This window comes from Symphalangus syndactylus, chromosome 13, assembly GCF_028878055.3.
Source record: "Symphalangus syndactylus isolate Jambi chromosome 13, NHGRI_mSymSyn1-v2.1_pri, whole genome shotgun sequence".
Lineage (NCBI taxonomy): Eukaryota > Metazoa > Chordata > Mammalia > Primates > Hylobatidae > Symphalangus > Symphalangus syndactylus.
The window spans coordinates 71954774-71974209 of NC_072435.2; the positions used below are offsets into that span (position 1 = coordinate 71954774).

Genomic DNA, 19436 nt, shown 5'->3' on the forward strand with positions numbered 1-19436 from the left:
GCTATCTACGACAAACCCACAGCCAATATCATACTGAATGGGCAAAAACTGGAAGCATTCCCTCTGAAAACTGGCACAAGACAGGGATGCCCTCTCTCACCACTCCTATTCAACATAGTGCTGGAAGTTCTGGCCAGAGCAATCAGGCGGGAGAAGGAAATAAAGGGTATTCAATTAGGAAAAGAGGAGGTCAAATTGTCCCTGTTTGCAGATGACATGATTGTATATCTAGAAAACCCCATTGTCTCAGCCCAAAATCTCCTTAAGCTGATTAGCAACTTCAGCAAAGTCTGAGGATACAAAATTAATGTACAAAAATCACAAGCATTCTTGTACACCAATAACAGACAAACAGAGAGCCAAATCATGAGTGAACTCCCATTCACAATTGCTTCAAAGAGAATAAAATACCTAGGAATCCAACTTACAAGGGATGTGAAGGACCTCTTCAAGGAGAACTACAAACCACTGCTCAATGAAATAAAAGAGGATACAAACAAATGGAAGAACATTCCGTGCTCATGGGTTGGAAGAATCAATATCGTGAAAATGGCTATACTGCCCAAGGTAATTTATAGATTCAATGCCATCCCCATCAAGCTACCAATGACTTTCTTCACAGAATTGGATAAAACTACTTTAAAGTTCATATGGAACCAAAACAGAGCCCGCATCACCAAGTCAATCCTAAGCCAAAAGAACAAAGCTGGAGGCATCACGCTACCTGACTTTAAACTATACTACAAGGCTACAGTAACCAAAACAGCATGGTACTGGTACCACAACAGAGACATAGATCAATGGAACAGAACAGAGCCCTCAGAAATGATGCCACATATCTACAACTATCTGATCTTTGACAAACCTGACAAAAACAAGAAATGGGGAAAGGATTCCCTATTTAATAAGTGGTGCTGGGAAAACTGGCTAGCCATATGTAGAAAGCTGAAACTGGATCCCTTCCTTACACCTTATACAAAAATTAATTCAAGATGGATTAAAGACTTATATGTTAGACCTAAAACCATTAAAATCCTACAAGAAAACCTAGGCAATACCATTCAGGACATAGGTGTGGGCAAGGACTTCATGTCTAAAACACCAAAAGCAATGGCAACAAAAGCCAAAATGGACAAATGGGATCTCATTAAACTAAAGAGCTTCTGCACAGCAAAAGAAACTACCATCAGAGTGAACAGGCAACCTACAGAATGGGAGAAAATTTTTGCAACCTACTCATCTGACAAAGGGCTAATATCCAGAATCTACAATGAACTCAAACAAATTTACAAGAAAAAAGCAAACAACCCCATCAAAAAGTGGGCAGAGGACATGAACAGACACTTCTCAAAAGAAGACATTTATGCAGCCAAAAAACACATGAAGAAATGCTCATCATCACTGGCCATCAGAGAAATGCAAATCAAAACCACAGTGAGATACCATCTCACACCAGTTAGAATGGCCATCATTAAAAAATCAGGAAACAACAGGTGCTGGAGAGGATGTGGAGAAACAGGAACACTTTTACACTGTTGGTGGGACTGTAAACTAGTTCAACCATTGTGGAAGTCAGTGTGGTGATTCCTCAGGGATCTCGAACTAGAAATACCATTTGACCCAGCCATCCCATTACTGGGTATATACCCAAAGGACTATAAATCATGCTGCTATAAAGACACATGCACACGTATGTTTATTGCGGCACTATTCACAATAGCAAAGACTTGGAACCAACCCAAATGTCCAACAATGATAGACTGGATTAAGAAAATGTGGCACATATACACCATGGAATACTATGCAGCCATAAAAAATGATGAGTTCGTGTCCTTTGTAGGGACATGGATGAAACTGGAAAACATCATTCTCAGTAAACTATCGCAAGGACAAAAAACCAAACACCGCATGTTCTCACTCATAGGTGGGAATTGAACAATGAGAACTCATGGACACAGGAAGGGGAACATCACACTCCGGGGACTGTTGTGGGGTGGGGGGAGGGGGGAGGGACAGCATTAGGAGATACACCTAATGCTAAATGATGAGTTAATGGGTGCAGGAAATCAACATGGCACACGGATACATATGTAACAAACCTGCACATTGTGCACATGTACCCTAAAACCCTAAAGTATAATAAAAAAAAAAAAACAGTGCAAAAAAAAAAAAATAATAGCATCTATCCTCGTAAAGATGTTGTGCAATTGCATACAAAACACTTAGCTCAGTGCTGGGCCTGTACATACAAGAAAACCTTAGTTGGGTTTTCTACTTTGGGGTCTCTCCAGGCTACAGTGAAGATGTTGGCTGGACCATGTTCCCATCCGAAAGCCTGAAGAAAGAAGAATCTTCTTCCAAACTCTCTCAGGTTGTTGGGAGAATTCATTTCCTTAATAGCACGTGGTCCTCTCCAATAGGCAGTTCATAAAGTAACAACTTGCTTCTTCAAGACCAGCAGGAAAGTGAGAGAGTGAGTCGGCTATCAAGACAGATTCTTACATAATATAACATAATCATGGGAGTGATATCCCATCACATTTGTCATATATTGTAATGCATGTATTACATTACATCATGGAAGTAACATCCTATCACCTTTGCCTTATTCTTCTGGCTGGAAGCAGTTCACAAATTCTACCCAGTCTTAGGGTGAGGGGCATAAACTCAGAGGTGCTGCTGGCTTAAAAGTTTAAGAACTCAGAGGTGGCTTGTAGAAGCTGAGAGCCAGCAGAAAACCCATTGGTAGTCAGGGTTGACTACCAATGGTAGTCATCTATCTTTAGACATTTCAAAGAGCATCAGCTTAATTCTAAGAAAAGGAAATGAGAACCCTGGCCATGCAGCCAGTGCAATCCTAAGGCAATCATTTTAGAAATATTTTGTGAGGATTATCGTAGTTCACCGTGTCAGACATGGTATCCAGCTGACTCTGACTCAAGTCCTTTTCTTAAGTACCCCATTGGTTTTCTTTCCTCATAACTCTTTCTCCAAGTGTCATGGTATCCCTTTCTTTGTAATTCCATTCCTCCCCCTCAAACATGTGACCTGACAGTCATCTCATTTCACCTTTGTGATTTGACATATAACTTGGCCAGGTAGAGTGATAGTCATCACTTGAGATGGCAGGCATGGTGGAAATAGAGATAATTGAAGAAACAAGGCTTATTTGTGAAAAATGTTCTTTAATAGTTTTATCCCTTGTATTCAAGTACTTCTTGAATACTTGAGTACTTCAAGCCTCAAAAAAAAAAAAAAAAAAAAGCAAAAAGCTTAACCTTTTAAGCCAGCAGATGCGAGCCTAGGTCTTGGGTCTTGGCTCTGTTATTTACTAGCTGTATGATGTTGGGCAAGTTACTCAACACCCTGAGGTTAACAGTTTCCTCTTTTTTGAGCTAAAGTTCTCTCCCTACAATGGAAACTACTTGAACCCCACTTGCCAGCCTAGCCCAATTTAGTATCTTGGGCCAATTCTAATTTTATGAAAGAGAGAGTTAAGATGCTGTATCTTGAAATTTGTATAGAGAAAGCACCTTTAGCATGCTTTCTTCCATGAACTTTTAGCACTGCCTCATTATAGTCTAGAGAAATATATGGGTAGGGGGTAATTAATTTCTGAGGAGGAGAACCACCTGCCTACCATCCCTCCTAACTTGTAGCATACCATTTATACAAGTTTATTCTCTTCTGTTATCTTAGCCTGGCTTCTTCCCTGAAATCGGAGTCTGAGACAATAACTTATGTGCGGATAGTTGATTTTGGGAAGAGATCCCAGTGAATAGGAGTGAGGGGCTAGGAAAATTAAGACATGAAAGGAAGGAAAGCTAACTCAAGAATACATTAATCAATCTGAACATTGTTGTAGGTAACTCAGGCTCATTTCTCTGGATCTTTGAATATCTACCTAGAATTGTCTGCCTTCCCCCAATGTGGCAGACATATCCTAAGGTAACCCCCAGTGATCTCTGCCTTCTGGTATTAATGACCTTCTTTATGCCCCTCACCCTAAGACTGGGTAGAACTTGTGAACTGCTTCCAGCCAGAAGAATAAGGCAAAGGTGATAGGATGTTACTCCCATGATGTAATGTAATACATGCATTACAATATATGACAAATGTGATGGGATATCACTCCCATGATTATGTTATATTATGTAAGAATCTGTCTTGATAGCCGACTCACTCTCTCACTTTCCTGCTCGTCTTGAAGAAGCAAGTTGTTACGTTATGAACTGCCTATCGGAGAGGACCACGTGGCAAAGAACTCAGAGGTGGCTTGTAGAAGCTGAGAGCCAGCAGAAACAAAACAAAACAAAATCCTGAAGTTCTCAGTCCTATGACTGTAAGGAAATGAATTCTCCCAACAACCTGAGAGAGTTTAGAAGAAGATTCTTTTTTCTTCAGGCTTTCGGATGGGAACATGGTCCAGCCAACACCTTCACTGTAGCCTAGAGAGACCCCAAAGTAGAAAACCCAACTAAGGTGTATCTGGACTCCTGACCTACAGAAAGAGAGATAGTAAATGTGTGTTATTTTAATCTGCTCAATTTTTGTTAATTTGTTACATCGAATTGGAAAACTAATAGAGATTTTGGTGCCTAGAGGTAGAATGCTGCTGTAATAAATATGTAAAAATATGTCTGTGGCTTTGAAACTGATCAGTGGACAGAGACTAGAAGAATGCTTGAAAAGTATGATAGACAAAGCCCAAATCACTGCGAACAAACTGTCAGTAGAAATGTGGATATTGAAGACTGCTGTTGAGGACTCAGAAGGAAGTAAGGAACATGCTATAGGAAACTGGAAGAAGGGAGATCTTGTTATGTACTGGCATAAAGCTTAGTGAAATTATTTCTTGCAATTATGTTGAAAGCAGAACTTGTAAATGGATGAATTTGGTTATATAGTTAAGGAGATTTCCAAGCAAAGTGTTGAAGGTTACAACTGTTTTCTTCTTGCTACGTATAGGAAAATGCACGAAAAGAGACAAATTGAGAAAAGAACTATTAAGCAAAAAGGAATCAGGACTTGATAATTTAAAAAATCCTCATCCTCCCCAGGTGGCAAAAAATATTAACAGTTGGAGATGGCTTTTGGGCACTGTCAGAAAAGCCTACTCTAGAGAAAATGCCCTGAAGTTATTCTATAATCTTTTTTAAAGCCCCAAAAAGATCAAAGGTCAGAGTACTCAGGGGTATTTCAAGAGATGGCCCTTAGATTTGAAAAGATCTAAGGGTATGCCTCAGATCCTCTCAATCAAACTTTTGAGCCTCTAGGAAGCTTAAAGGAGATGGAATTATTTTTGAAACAATCTGTAGATGTGGCCTTTGTCTGATAAGAGTGAATGCCACTGAAATACAGAAAGAACCACAATATTCTTGAGAAAATTATTTCTGCAGAAACAGTGCCAACTTGGAATAAGACAGACAAAAAGACTAGAAAATGAAAAGAGGCTGTCAGACCTCCAAAATTTTACTGGCAGAAAGCAGGCTGATAAAACTACTCATCTGCAAACACATGCTACCTTCCATGAAAAAGGAAGAATGACTCAGATGGTGGAACCAAGAACCCAGAAAGCAGAGCCAAGAGCCATGAAGAATCATTCCCAAGCCTAGAAACTTGATTAAGGAACTTCCAATAAATCCAGTTGTATTTCAAAACTGCTATAGACCAGTGACTCCTTTTTACTACCCATTTCCCCTATTTTTAAACTGGAATGTCTATAGCTGTTATCCTGTGTCTGTCCCACCATTGTATGTTGGAGGCAGATAATTCATTTCCTTGGTTTCACAGGTCCATAGTTAGAGAATAATTGTGTCCAGGAGCTTTACTTAACAGGTTATATGTAGGAGGCTCATCTGCACCTGGACTTGATTCACATGATGAAATTTTAGAATTTGAGCTGGTGCTATAATGAATGAAACTCTTGGGAACTGATATGGTTTGGCTGTCCCCACCCAAATCTCATCTTGAATTGTACTCCCACAATTCCCATGGGTTGTGGGAGGGGCCCTGGTGGGAGATAATTTGAATCGTGGGGGAGGTTCCCCCATACTGTTCTCATGGTAGCAAATAAGTCTCACAAGATCTGATGGTTTTATCAGGGGTTTCCACTTCTGCATCTTCTTCATTTTCTCTTGCTGCCGCCATGTAAGAAGTGCCTTTCACCTCTCACCATGATTCTGAGGCCTCCCTAGCCATGTAAGTCCAATTAAACCTCTTTTTCTTCCCAGTCTCGGGTATGTCTTTATCAGCAGTGTGAAAATGGACTAATACAGGAATCTTGGAAGGGGAGAAACCATATATTTCATATGGGAGGGCCTGAGGAAAGACTGGCAGACAGAACCTAGGCTGACTCTCCAATGACCCCCACTTTCTGGTATCGATGCCCCTGTTAATTACATCCCATGAATATGGTAGGAATCTGTGAAGCATCTAACTTATAGAATATGGCAAAGGTGACAGAATGGCATTCTTATGATAACATTATGTTATGTAAGACTTCGTATTGCTAGTAGACTCTTCTGCTGACCATGAAGAAGCAAACTACTATGTTGCTGCCTATGGAGTAGACCACATGGCAGGCAACTTGAATGGACTCTAGGAGCTAATGGCATCGTCCAGCTGACAGCCAACCAGCACACTAAAGCTTTCAGTCCTATATCCTCAATGAAATAAATTCGTTCAGCAAGCCATATGAGCTTGGGAGCAGATGAGCTTCCCAATGAGAACACAGCCCACCTGATGCATTGACTCTAGCCTGGAGAGACCTGGAAGCAGAAAATCCAAATAAGCTGTGTCTGTACTCTTGACCACAGAAACTGGGATATAATACATGTTATTGTTTTAGGCTGCTAGATTTGGTAACTTGTTATGTAGCAATAGATTACAAGTGCAGTCAAAGATTGTCCCAGAGAGTGTTAACTTCTTTACTCTTCCGGATTGTACATGCCCAAGCACAGAGTGGGTTCTCATTGGCATCCATGCCATATCATCAGAGCAGCACAGGTTTTGAAATGATAAATATGTGGTACAGTTGCACAAAACTGGTTGCCATAGCAATAGCTGGTATAAAATGTAGGCTGAAAGGATGTGAAAAAGATTATTCTAGTTTGTCTCATCCTGGCTAGCATTTCAGGGAGTCTGTGTTGCTTGACTGGGTGGGGGCAACCAGATCATCATCTCTGAAGGGTCTGAACTCTAATTCTCGCTCTTCAGTGAGTCTTAATTATTACAATTACCCATTTATACTTATCACCAGACATGGAGCACCAAGAGATAACTCAGTGAATCCTATGTGTTCCATGCATCGGACTTCCTGTCTCCATTGGGTAGCAGCAACTCTTTCATATGGGTAATCAAGGTCAGTTATCACCACCAAGATAGTAAGTGTTTTCATTGATGGTCCACTGACACAAGTTATCTAAAATGATCATGTGGTAGTTATAGTTTCCAGTTCAATGGAGACTTCATGTGTGCCCTCATAGAAGTCCCCTTCATACCAAACAAGTGCTTCTAATCCTGAAAAGCCTAAGAATGCACAGATAGGAAGCCCAAATTCTGCAGAGGGGTCAATGGGAGTGTTGGTGAGAGCCATTCCTACAACCACCCTTTGGTTCCTGGACCTGTATATTCTGGCTATTGGAAACATACCACTATAAATCAGCTGTACTTTTTTTTTTTTTTTGAGATGGAGTCTCGCTCTGTCGCTTAGGTCGGAGTGCAGTGGTGCAATCTCAGCTCACTGCAGCCTCTGCCTCCCGGGTTCCAGCAATTCTCCTGCCTCAGCCTCCTGGGTAACTGGGATTACAAGCACACGCCACCGCACCCAGCTAATTTTTGTATTCTTAGTAGAGACGAGGTTTCACCATGTTGGCCAGGCCGGTCTCAAACTCCTCGCCTCAGGTGATCCGTCCACCTTGGCCTCCCAAAGTGCTAGAATTACAGGCGTGAGCCACTCTGCCCAGCCATCAGCTATACATTTAATGCACCTATCTTATTCTTGAGAACAATACCTTATCCCTTTGAAGTGTTAGTCCTGAGTGGGTTCCTTAGCTAAGTCTTTATTAGATTATTTCATTGTTCCATTAGGATGGCCAATTTCATGTTTATGCCCCATTATTACACCTATTTTATCATAAAATGGGCCCTTTGATATAAAAAAATTAAGTAGAATTCAATGCCAGTAAATCAGGCATTCTCTAAGTTCTTGTATGGTGGGTGGTGCTGACAAAGACACCTACAATAGTGAAGAAAAATGCATACCCATAATAGGTATCAATTCTGATAAGTACAATTTGCTATCCCCTCCAGGGTTGAAAGAGTGCAGTATAATCAATTTCCCACTGAATGGTTGACTAGCCTTCTTAAGGGATGGTGCTATAATGAAGACTTAGCATTTATCTTTGCTATTAATAGACTGGACAAGCAGCAGTGGCCCAGGAGAGAGAGAGTTCATGCTATTGGATCATTCACAGCCTTTATCTCTGCCACCATGGCCATGCAATTATCATGGGCCCATTGTGTAAACATAGATATTGCTGAGAAGAGAGACTGAATGATTTCTACTAGACAAGTCCTGTCTACTTGGTTGTTTAGTGCTTTCTCTGCAGTATAGGCTCTCTGATAGGCATTGATGTAGCACATAAATTTCTGCACACTTTGAGCCTACTCCAGTGGTCTGCCCATACATTTATTCCTTGGACATTTTTATTTCCCATCTTCCAGTCTTTCTCCTCTAGGCCCTTCTGACTAACCAAACAAGCCAACTGCCGTCATTCAAAGGTCCATGTACACTTATACATCAGGCCTTTTCTTCCTTTATAGAAAGTAATTGATCAGGTACACTGCTTACGGATCTGCAGTTGAGAGAATTTCCCTTCAGGAATACCCTTAAGTAGGGTGGTTGTGTAGCAGCAGTCCATTTGGAGTTAGCACCAACATAGCACCAACAGACTGAGATGACCTTTCTGTGATTAAGCTTCCATGCGCTATTTTGCAACATCATGCATTTAGTCATTTGGAAAATAGTGCTTCATTGAGTTATGCATATCTTCCAAGTGCTGACAGATTTCATGTTGAAATACCCAAAAAAATCACATGTATTATTCTCACAACTGATCTCATCAGAAAATTTTTGAAGAATCAAGAAGCTGCCAAATTCACAGAGGTAGATATGAGTTTTAAAAAATTCTAAATTTTGTTTGAAAGCTCAAATGTTATCATCGGCAACAAACGCTGTGTGTTGTTTTCCTTGAAGTGACGGGCTCACTTATTTTTGAGAAAAGTTCTGACACATACCTAAGTCTGAATAACTATAGTTTATCTGTCTGTCATTCTTTCAAGTAAAGATAATTTTCCATGTAAAATAGTGGCTTGTTTAACTCACAACTCAAGCACAAAAATCATTTTCTTTGAGATAACCTTAGAACTTTGGTGTGCAACAGGAATACATTATTCATTTTGTCTCACAGAATTTTAAAAAATACACAATCAAGGGTTGAGATTTAATAAAATTAATCATGCTATTTTATCAAGAATAATATTAAATGAAACTGTCTTGTTTTTCTGGGATATAGCAGTAAAGAATTCAATGTCTACTAGTACACTTTTGGTACTACTGCCTTAATTTCTGTTAAAGCACCAACAATTTTACCCACCATTGCCTTTGTTTCACAGTGCAAATGTCAACTCACTGAGAAAGCCAAGTAATGTCTTAGGATTATTGTAAAAATAGTTTGGATCTTGTACGGACTTGAAAGGATCTTGGAAATACCCTGGGGTCTGCAGACCACATTTTGTGAACCATGGTCAAGAGAAAAATCTGAGTCCTATGTGGTAGCAATCCACTTTTCACACAATTTGCCCCTCTGAGAAGAGTCTGTGCTGTTTTCACCAATCCTGGCTTTGACGCCTCTCTCATTGGCCTTTTCTGCTTGCTGATATCATGACCATCATATTCCATTCTCGGTTCTAGTTCCGTTTCCCATGTCTAACCATTTATTCTTGTCATCAAAGTAAAGATTCTTTGCCTCTCTTTTTATCTACTTGATCAAATCTCACACAAATCTTTTAATGATTCTATTTTAATCCTTGATCTTTTGTTACCAAACAGGCCCTTCAGGATAGAACTTAATTTCATTCATTATTCTTTTATTCATACATTATTTATTTATTAAAAAAATTTTATGCAGACCTACTATGTCATTTCCCAGAGAAATGGCATTTGCTTTCGGCCTTAAAGGGTGACATTATTTGAACAGGTTAAATGAGTTTAAGCTTTTCAAAATATAATAAATAATACCAGATTTATAGAGGTAAAAACAACGACGATAATAGGGAGATTGCTTAGGGAAGCTCAAAGAGAATGCACACAGTGAGTAATTAAAGACAAAGCCAGAAAGGCATTGCAGCGTCATCTCATGAAGTATGTTGAATGCTTGAAGTTTATTTTGGTAAGCAATAGGGAGCTGCTGGAGATATTTGAGCAGAAGCAGAAGTGATGGTGTAAAACGGGCTCAATATCAGAATTTGCTTAAGATTTATACGGAGGAAGAATTTGGTGGGAAAAAATAAACTTGAAGCAAGAAAACCAGGTTGGAGGCCTGAACTAGGTGGGTAGGCACAGAAATGGAGATGGATGGAGTTAGATTTTGAGTGCAAGTAAGATCAGTAGGCAGTGGTGAAGGAGACGTTTTTGTCAAAAATAATTACAGTTTCAAGCATGAATTACTAGGAGAATGGTGAACTATTAATAGAAATCAGATAATCAGAAAAAGGAACAGTTTGTGTGAGACAAGATGATGAGTTCAGTTCTCTACCTGTTAGGTATATAAGTGGCTATACTCAGCGGGGGCCTATTTGTAAATTTTATACCATTTACAAGAACTGGAACCTAACAGATATTAGAAGATTGTGGTTATAGTTACACTGGCTTTATATGTCTCTTTGCAATATAAATATATTAAAGTGCAGTTGTTATTTTAATTTCCTGTAGAGTTTTTCTCTGGACAAATGTAGCAGGGATATATAGCTCTTCTGTGGTTCATACGTCACAAAGATTGCTCTTATAAAATGACATATACTTATTGAGTGAGTGTATATGTCAGTTATTATGCTAAATTTTACGTATTTTACATCACCTAATCTTTACATCAGCTCTTTGGTATCAGTATGTGGATTTTTATAGGAGAAATCAAGATGCAAAGAGGTTAAGTAACTTTCCCAGGGTCAAACAGGAAGCAATGTAATGACATTTGAACCCAGGCTCTGAATGGCCCTTCTCTTTTGACTCTATAGGATAAAGTACCTATTTGCCTCCTTCCCTTTTCCTTTTCATGGAATGAAAGGACATAGTGCCTGTTAGCACAGACTATTGGTCTTTACTCTATGATTGTATCCAGGGATTCATTTAGTGCCTGCTTAGGAGATCTGTCTTAGGAAGGGCTTGTGATCAGTGGTTCTTCTTGGGGCAATGACTTTCCTGAGAGAGATATTAAGTAATAAAATTATTTAACTAAAAAGTCACCCCTTAAAAAGAGCAAATAAAACAGTTTTGAATTATAAGTATACTAAAGTCATTAAAAAATAATAAAAAGCTACATAAGGTCCTTTGAAACCACTTTAAATTTAGACAAACAGCAGAGAATGCCCTTAATCGCAAGTCTGAAGATCTAAGTGTGGAACTCTTCCTAAAGGAAACACAGAGGATGAAGAGTCTGGAGATTAATGTTGCGGTTGGCTGATACTCCAACACAGAGTGCAGTGAGCAGAGATTCACCAAGAGGAAAGATACATCTGTGCTACAAGCTTTACATTGCACTGCCTGGCACTTGGTGAATTCTTAATATATATAAGTTCCTGTCTTTCTCCCCTTTTGTATGTTACAAAATGTTTTTCCACATCTCATTGTATTTACTCTATATAGTAAAAAGAAAACCCTGAGGAATAAACTGTTATTCCCATTACAGAGGTACATAAGCCTTTACTTGTTGAAGCTGAGAATGGCTGGATAATTCTGCAGCGCAATCTCTCCAACCTGAGTGTTCTGGTTTTCACTCTCCCTGTAGGACTTTATCATTTGTTCTCCGACCATTGGGCTGTTAACAAAGAGTGAAGGTTTTTCCGGTAGGAGGGGTCTTTCTGGTTGGAGTCCGAACTGAACATAGATCCCACATAAGTAAAGGCCCATGACACTTTTTGTGTAACACAATTAAACTTCCTTCATGCAGTAGCTGAGGGCATTACTGTTAATCCCTTGATGTCTAGGGCTGTGTGGGTGACATCTTTTACAGCAAAGAAATACTAGTTGTTTTACTCCACAGAATTATCAAATAAAGCCTCATGGAAAGTCTCAGACATGAGGTAGAGCTTTAAGGACTGGTAGGATTTATATAAACCACAGAAGCTCTGAAGGTTTGTCAGACATGAAGAAAAGCAAAAGTGTGGTGTGATCATGTTCCACAAAGGAGACCTATCTGCCAACAGCATGAAGGGAAACTAAGAGGAGATAAGATTAACTAGATCTTCGAAGTTCAAATGATGGAAGATGTTGACCACGAAAATTTTAAATTTTGGCTATAATCCAGCAATCTCCAATGTTTTTGGCACCAGGGACTAGTTTTGTGGAAGACAATTTTTCCATGGACTGGGGTTGGGGGGATGGTTTTGGGATGATTCAAGCACATTACATTTATTGTGTACTTTATTTCTATTATTATTACATTGTAATATTTAATGAAATAATTATGCAACTCACCATCATGTAGAATCAGTGGAAGCCCTGAGCTTGCTTTCCTGCAACTAGATGGTCCAATCTGGGGCTGATGGGAGACAGTGACAGATCATCAGGCACTAGATTCTTATAAGGAATGTACATCCTAGATTCCTCACATGCACAGTTCACAATAGGGTTCCTGCTCCTGTGAGAATCTAATGCCGCCACTGATCTGACAGGAGGTGGAACTCAGGTGATAATGTGAGTAATGAGGGGCAGCTATCAATACAGATGAAGCTTCTCTCACTCACCCACTGCTCACTTCCCACTATGCGGCCCAGTTCCTAACAGGCCATAGACCTGTATCAGCCTCGGGGTTGGGGACCTCTGCTGTAACCTTTTTTTTTTTTTGGAGGTGCAGTTTCGCTCTTGTTGCCTAGGCTGGAGTGCAATGGCGCGATTTCGGCTAAGCACAACCTCCGCCTCCTGGGTTCAAGCAATTCTCCTGCCTCAGCCTCCCTAGTAGCTGGGATTGCAGGCATGCACCACCACACCCGGCTAATTTTTTTTTTTTTTTTTTTTTTAGTAGAGACACGGTTTCTCCATGTTGGTCAGGCTGGTCTCAAACTCCCATCCTCAGGTGACCCGCCCACCTCGGCCTCCCGAAGTGCTGGGATTACAGGCATAAGCCACTACGCCTGGCCTGCTGTAACCTATTTAAGAAGCATTTGGTCCCCTCCCACCACCCAAGATGCCGAAAGGAAAGAAGACCAAGGGGAAGAAGGTGGCCCCAGCCCCTGCTGTTGTGAAGAAGCAGGAGGCCAAGAAAGTGGTGAATTCCCTGTTTGAGAAAAGGCCTAAGAGTTCTGGCACCGGAGAGGACATCTAGCCCCAAAAGGTACCACACCTGCTTTGTCAAATGGCCCCACTATATCAGGTTGCAGCAGCAAAGAGCTAACCTCTATAAGCAGCTGAAAGTGCCTCCTACAATTAACCAATTCACCCAGGCCTTGGATCACCACATAGCTACTCGGCTGCTTAAGCGGGCCCACAAGTACAGACCAGAAACAAAGCAAGAGAAGAAGCAGAGACTGTTGGCCCAGGCTGAGAAGAAAGCTGCCAGCAAAGGGGACGTCCCCCACTAAGAGATCACCTGTCCTTCGAGCAGGAGTTAACGCCATCACCACCTTGGTGGAGTGCAAGATGGCTCAGCTGGTGGTGATGGCACATAACGTGGATCCCATTAAGCTGGTTGTCTTCCTGCCTGCCCTATGTCATAAAATGGGGTTCCTCCACTGCATTATCAAGGGGAAGGCAAGACTGGGACGTTTAGTCCACAGGAAGACCTCCACCACTGTCACCTTCACAGAGGTTAACTCAGAAGACAAAGGAGCTTTGGCTAAGCTGGTGGAAGCTATCAGGACCAATTCCAGCGACAGATATGATGAGATCCATTGTCACTGGGGAGGCAATGTCCTGGGTCCCAAATCTGTGGCTCACATTGCCAAGCTGGAAAAGGCAAAGATGAATGAACTTGCCATTAAACTGGGTTAAGTGTGCACTGTTGAGCTTTCTGTACATAAAAATAATAAAAATACTACAAATTCTCCTTCAAAAAAAGAAAAGAAACATTTGGTTCTTAAGAGGGGGAGAAATATTTACAAGTAAAGCCACATTACCTTGCCCAAGACATGTTCCTGCATCTTTATTTCAGGCTCCTTTATTCTGCAAAAGGAGAGGTGAGGGAAGCACAATGACTGAGTAACACGAAACCACAGGCCTCAAATTTTCTAAAAGAGTGTAGCGAGCAGAGCCCCTAAAACAGTACAGGTGAATTTTTCGTCCCTCCAACAGTGTCTGACAAGAATCCTAGAAACAGGAAAATTTTCTTACTGTATTGAATTCAAACCCTAACAAAATGAGAAGACTATATGCATTAGTCTGCTTAGGCTGCCATTAAAAAAAAAAAATACCATAGACTGTGTGGCTTAAATAACAGAAGTTTATTTTCTCACAGTCTGGAGGCTGGAAGTCTGAGATTAGTGTGCCTGAATGATCGGTTTCCAGTGAGAGTTCTCCCCTTGGGTTGAAGAAGGCTGCCTTCTTCCTTATATATTTGCTCGCATGACCTGTTCTTTGTTCAAATATGGAGAGAGAGGGAGTAAGCTCTCTGGTATCTCTTGTTATAAAGGCACCATGTAATCCTAATGTCCTCCTTAAGGCCCCATTTCCAAATAACATCACATTCGGTGTTAGGACTTCAACAAATGAATTTTGGGGGAAACACAGATGTTCAGTCTATAACACCATATAGCATGAAATGATTGAATAGTGCCTCCTAATCTCTGTCATAATCACCAATAAAAAACATGATGAGGCTGGGCATGGTGGCTCATGGCTATAATCCCAGTGCTTTGGGAGGCCAAGACAAGAGGATCACTTGAGCCTAGGAGTTCAAGACCAGCCTGAGCAACATAGCAAGACCTTGTATCTATAAAAATTTAAAAAATTAGCAGTGCATGGTGGTACTTACTGGTAGTCCCAGCTACTCGGGAGGCTGAGGTGGGAGGATCCCTTGGACCTGGGAGGTGGAGGTTCCACTGATCCCTGATTGTACCTCTGTACTCTAGCCTGGGAAACAGAGTGAGACTCTGTCTCAAAAAAAAAAACAAAAACAAAAACAAAAAAAACCAAATATCTTTTGAGATTTTATGCTAGGTGTAGGAGATACAAGAATGGCTATCTCAAGGAAGTGAAAGTTCTATCCGCCTGTGAAGGCATTCCATTAGTAAAACTTTTCCATTTTTCACCCTTAATGTCTAATAATGCTGTCTCCTTTGCCTTCTAAAATAATCTCACCTGAATCCCCTTTCTGTTAGCATCCCTGTTTACCTCTCATTCCACTTGCAGCAATTATAGAATACCATCATCTCTTATTATTGAAGGCTATCAAAGGAACCTGTGGGTTTTTCCATGGAAAGGAATTTCTCTGCCATATTGTATCTCAGCTGACATGAAATAGGCCCACTCATTTCTGCTTCAGAAAGCAGACAGCTGCATTTTCTTTGACCTGAGCCTTTATGAAATCACTTGTGAAAACTAATCCACTCCCTTAATAACCCATTAATCCATTAATCTATTAATTTGTGAAAGGATTAATTCATTAATGAGGTCAGAGCCCTCATGACCCAATCACCTCCAAAAGGTCCCACCTCCTAATACTGTTGCACTAGGGACCAAGTTTCCAACACATGAACTTTGGGGAAACACATTCAAACCATAGAATACCCATAAAGCTTAAAAATCCTGTTTTAGAATATGGCATGGTAGAGAACTGAACAAAGACCCTGATCCAATAGCTTTTGGTCTAAGACTTGTCTTTAAGTGTTAATAAGAGATTTGTGTTTAAAAAAACGAATTCAGGCTGGGCACGGTGGCTCATGCCTGTAATCCCAGCACTTTGGGAGGCCGAGGCGGGCAGATCACCTGAGGTTGGGAGTTCGAGACCAGCCTGACCAACATGGAGAAACCCCATCTCTACTAAAAATACAAAAAATTAGTGGGCATGGTGGTGCATGCCCATAATCCCAGATACTTGGGAGGCTGAGGCAGGAGAATTGTTTGAACCCAGGGGGCGGAGGTTGTGGTGAGCTGAGATCAGGCCATTGCACTCCAGCCTGGGCAACAAGAGTGAAACTCTGTCTCAAAAAAAAAAAAAAAAAAAGAACAAAAAAACAAACAAACAAATTCGGCCGGGCACAGGTGGCTCATGCTTATAACCCTAGCACTTTGGAAGGCCAAGACAGGCGGATTGCTTGAGTCCAGGAGTTCAAGGCCAGCCTGGGCAACATGGCAAAACCCTGTCTCTACAAAAAATACAAAAATTAGCCGGGCATGGTGGTGCGCATCTGTAATCCCAGCTACCTGTGGGGCTGAGGTAGGAGGATTGCTTGAACCTGGGATGTCGAGGCTGCAATGAGCCAAGATCGCACCACTGCATTCCACCGTGGGTGAAAAGTGAGACCCCATCTCAAAAAAAATTTAATTAAAAAATTTTAAAAATTAAAAAATGAATTCCCTCACATTTATAGCTTAGGTCCCTTGAAAACAGTGTAACTAGTTGTAAGGTTGAGCTGATCACACTGTCCTTAAAAAACATCAGAGGGACTATTTCTGAGTAATCAGACAAATATGATAAGAACTTACACTTCTTGAGTTTGCCCCTCTACGAATAGACCAGGTAGGTCTTAAAGCACATATTCCTTCATTGATGTTTATATAGAGCTTTTAGATTCCTGGTGCCAACTTTAGAGCTATATAGTCATTTATAATACCTATAAGCTGAGAGTTATCTTTACCAGAAATCTAAATGCCAGGATTGGTAATGGTTCTACTATAACCCAAATAATTTGAGATATCTTACTTTTATGTAATGGTTTTAATAATAAATAACATATACATTCAACCTGGAGTCCTCCAACTAAAAAGGAAGATGTAAAACTCAAATAGCATTTCCTAAAAGGTTCCATTTTCCCCAAGTTTGGAAATGAGTACTTAAATAAAATAAATTGGGCTTTTTAGTAAGTATTCCATGAAAACTTTTCTTTTTTAATTGGAGGAATCAAGAGAGAAAAGAGATATAGGTATATATTCTGGTGAACAAAAAAGCACTGATTTGAAGTGTTTGTTGATTTCTGTAGTGTAAATACTCCCACCGTAGCTGATTTCGAGCTATCAACCTGACATCAATGAATGTAGAGTTGGAAAGAGATGCATACATTTGGCTCTCATGGGCTTGTGAAAGCTGGTTCCAGCACTCACTCACTGTTACCGGGGAAAAAAAGAAATATTAACTTATTAGCTGTTAAAGATCCATAAGACTACATCTTTCCTGGATGTAGTTTGTGGATAATCCAGTATTTGGAATTAAACTTATTTTTTAAAATTATGTTTACATACTTAATAAAACTAAAGATTCCTTTGATAAAGTTTATTTTATTTTATTTTAATTATTTTAAGAGACAAGATCTTGCTCTGTTGTCAAGGTTGGAGGGCAGTGGTGCAATCATAGTTCACTGCAGCCCCAAACTTCTGGACTAAAGCAATCCTCCTACCTCAGCCTCGCAAGTAGCTAGGACTACAGGTGCATTTTGTTATTTTTGTTAGATAATTTTTTTGTTTAATTAAATAACAAAATTAACTTAATTCTGTTATTTTTTGTAGAGACAGGGTCTCATTATGTTGCCCAGGCTGGTCTCAAATTCCTGGCCTCAAGCTATCCTCCTGCATCACCCTGATACATCTTTTAAATGTTGCACAACTTTGATGTGATTTAGGTGTAAACATGGCAACAAGCTTTCCCCAGTAAGAAATATAGATAAGGATATAAATGTTTGTTAGTAAGACAATGATACAAAAAAGACTGTGTTTCTCATCTTGGCAGTTTCTGTGCCTTCATTGTTTTCATGCCATCGAATGAGATAGACTTAGAGTATTCTCCATGACCGTCAGCAAGATGGCAGACATTTCACAGTAACCTTACAAATAAGCAATATCTTCTTCATTTCTGCAAAGCTGAACAATAATATTTGAAGATGCTAAAATAAATAAAAAGTGTATTTGATTAAACAACAAAAAATGCAGGAGCACATTTGCAATTTGGATTGAACTTTTTTTTTCACCTCCAGCCCATACCTCTCTTTGGGGTTCCAACTAGTCTTTCCTGATAGTTTCATTCATGGAGACATCTGAATTTGAACATGCTAAAACTAAACCTTTAATCTTTTCCTCCCCTCCATTTGCACTTCTCTTTCTGCCTTTCCTTCCAGCTGCTCACCCCAAAACTTGGGAATCATTCTTGATAATTTCATTTTTCTTATTTTCCATATCTAATCAATCATCAGTCCTCCTAATTCTTATCTATCATTTCTCCTGGGGTGACTGCCATAGCCTCCTAACTCGTCTCCCTTCTATGTTCCACACAACAGATACTGCATTGTTTTAAAAATGTAACTTAAAACATCTTATTTTGTGTAAATCCTTCAATGGCTTCCCTTTTATTTAGGATAAAATCTAGCATCTTTATTTTATTTTTCCATTTTGGGTTTCTTTTTTCTCTTTTAGCAGAATTGTGGCAAGAACTTCAAAAACCTTAATCTTTAAAATAGCCCTGCATAATCTGACCTCTTCCTATCTGGGCAACCTCATCACCAGCCACTCTTGCCTTTGTTTGCTCACCCTAGCCTCACGGAATTATATCAATTCCTCAAAAATAGTCAGTGTCTAGCATAAGGCCTTGCTTAAATTCAAGCCCCTCCCACTACTGACTGCCCTCAAAATCAATTTGTAAAATGAAATCATATATGAAATACTAACATTAGAAAACTTCTAACACCTTAAAGAAACCTTTTTAAAGTATTAATTGACTGTTTTCTTGAAAGTAATTGGCTTTTTACTTACTGTAGCAAGGCCTGAGGGCGAAATAGCAAATGTGAACAGATAGAAGGCAAAACAATAAACTACAGTATTCCACTGGATACAGCTAAATGGCTTTGTACTATAGTGCAGATGTGTTCAACAGAATATGTCATTTTTTTAGTGTCCTCAGGGCAATAATATATGTATGCCATCTACCACAAGAAAATTATCACCTACTTCAGAAATGTTAAAGGTAGATATTATTATTATTATTATTTTTGAGACAGAGTCTCACTCTGTCACC

At 39.9% G+C, this 19436-nt stretch overlaps 1 pseudogene; it reads left to right on the plus strand.

Moving 5' to 3' along the window:
• Positions 1-13316: 13316 nt before the first annotated feature.
• LOC129460434 (large ribosomal subunit protein eL8-like) lies at positions 13317-14269 on the plus strand (annotated as a pseudogene).
• The last annotated feature ends 5167 nt before the right edge of the window (positions 14270-19436 follow it).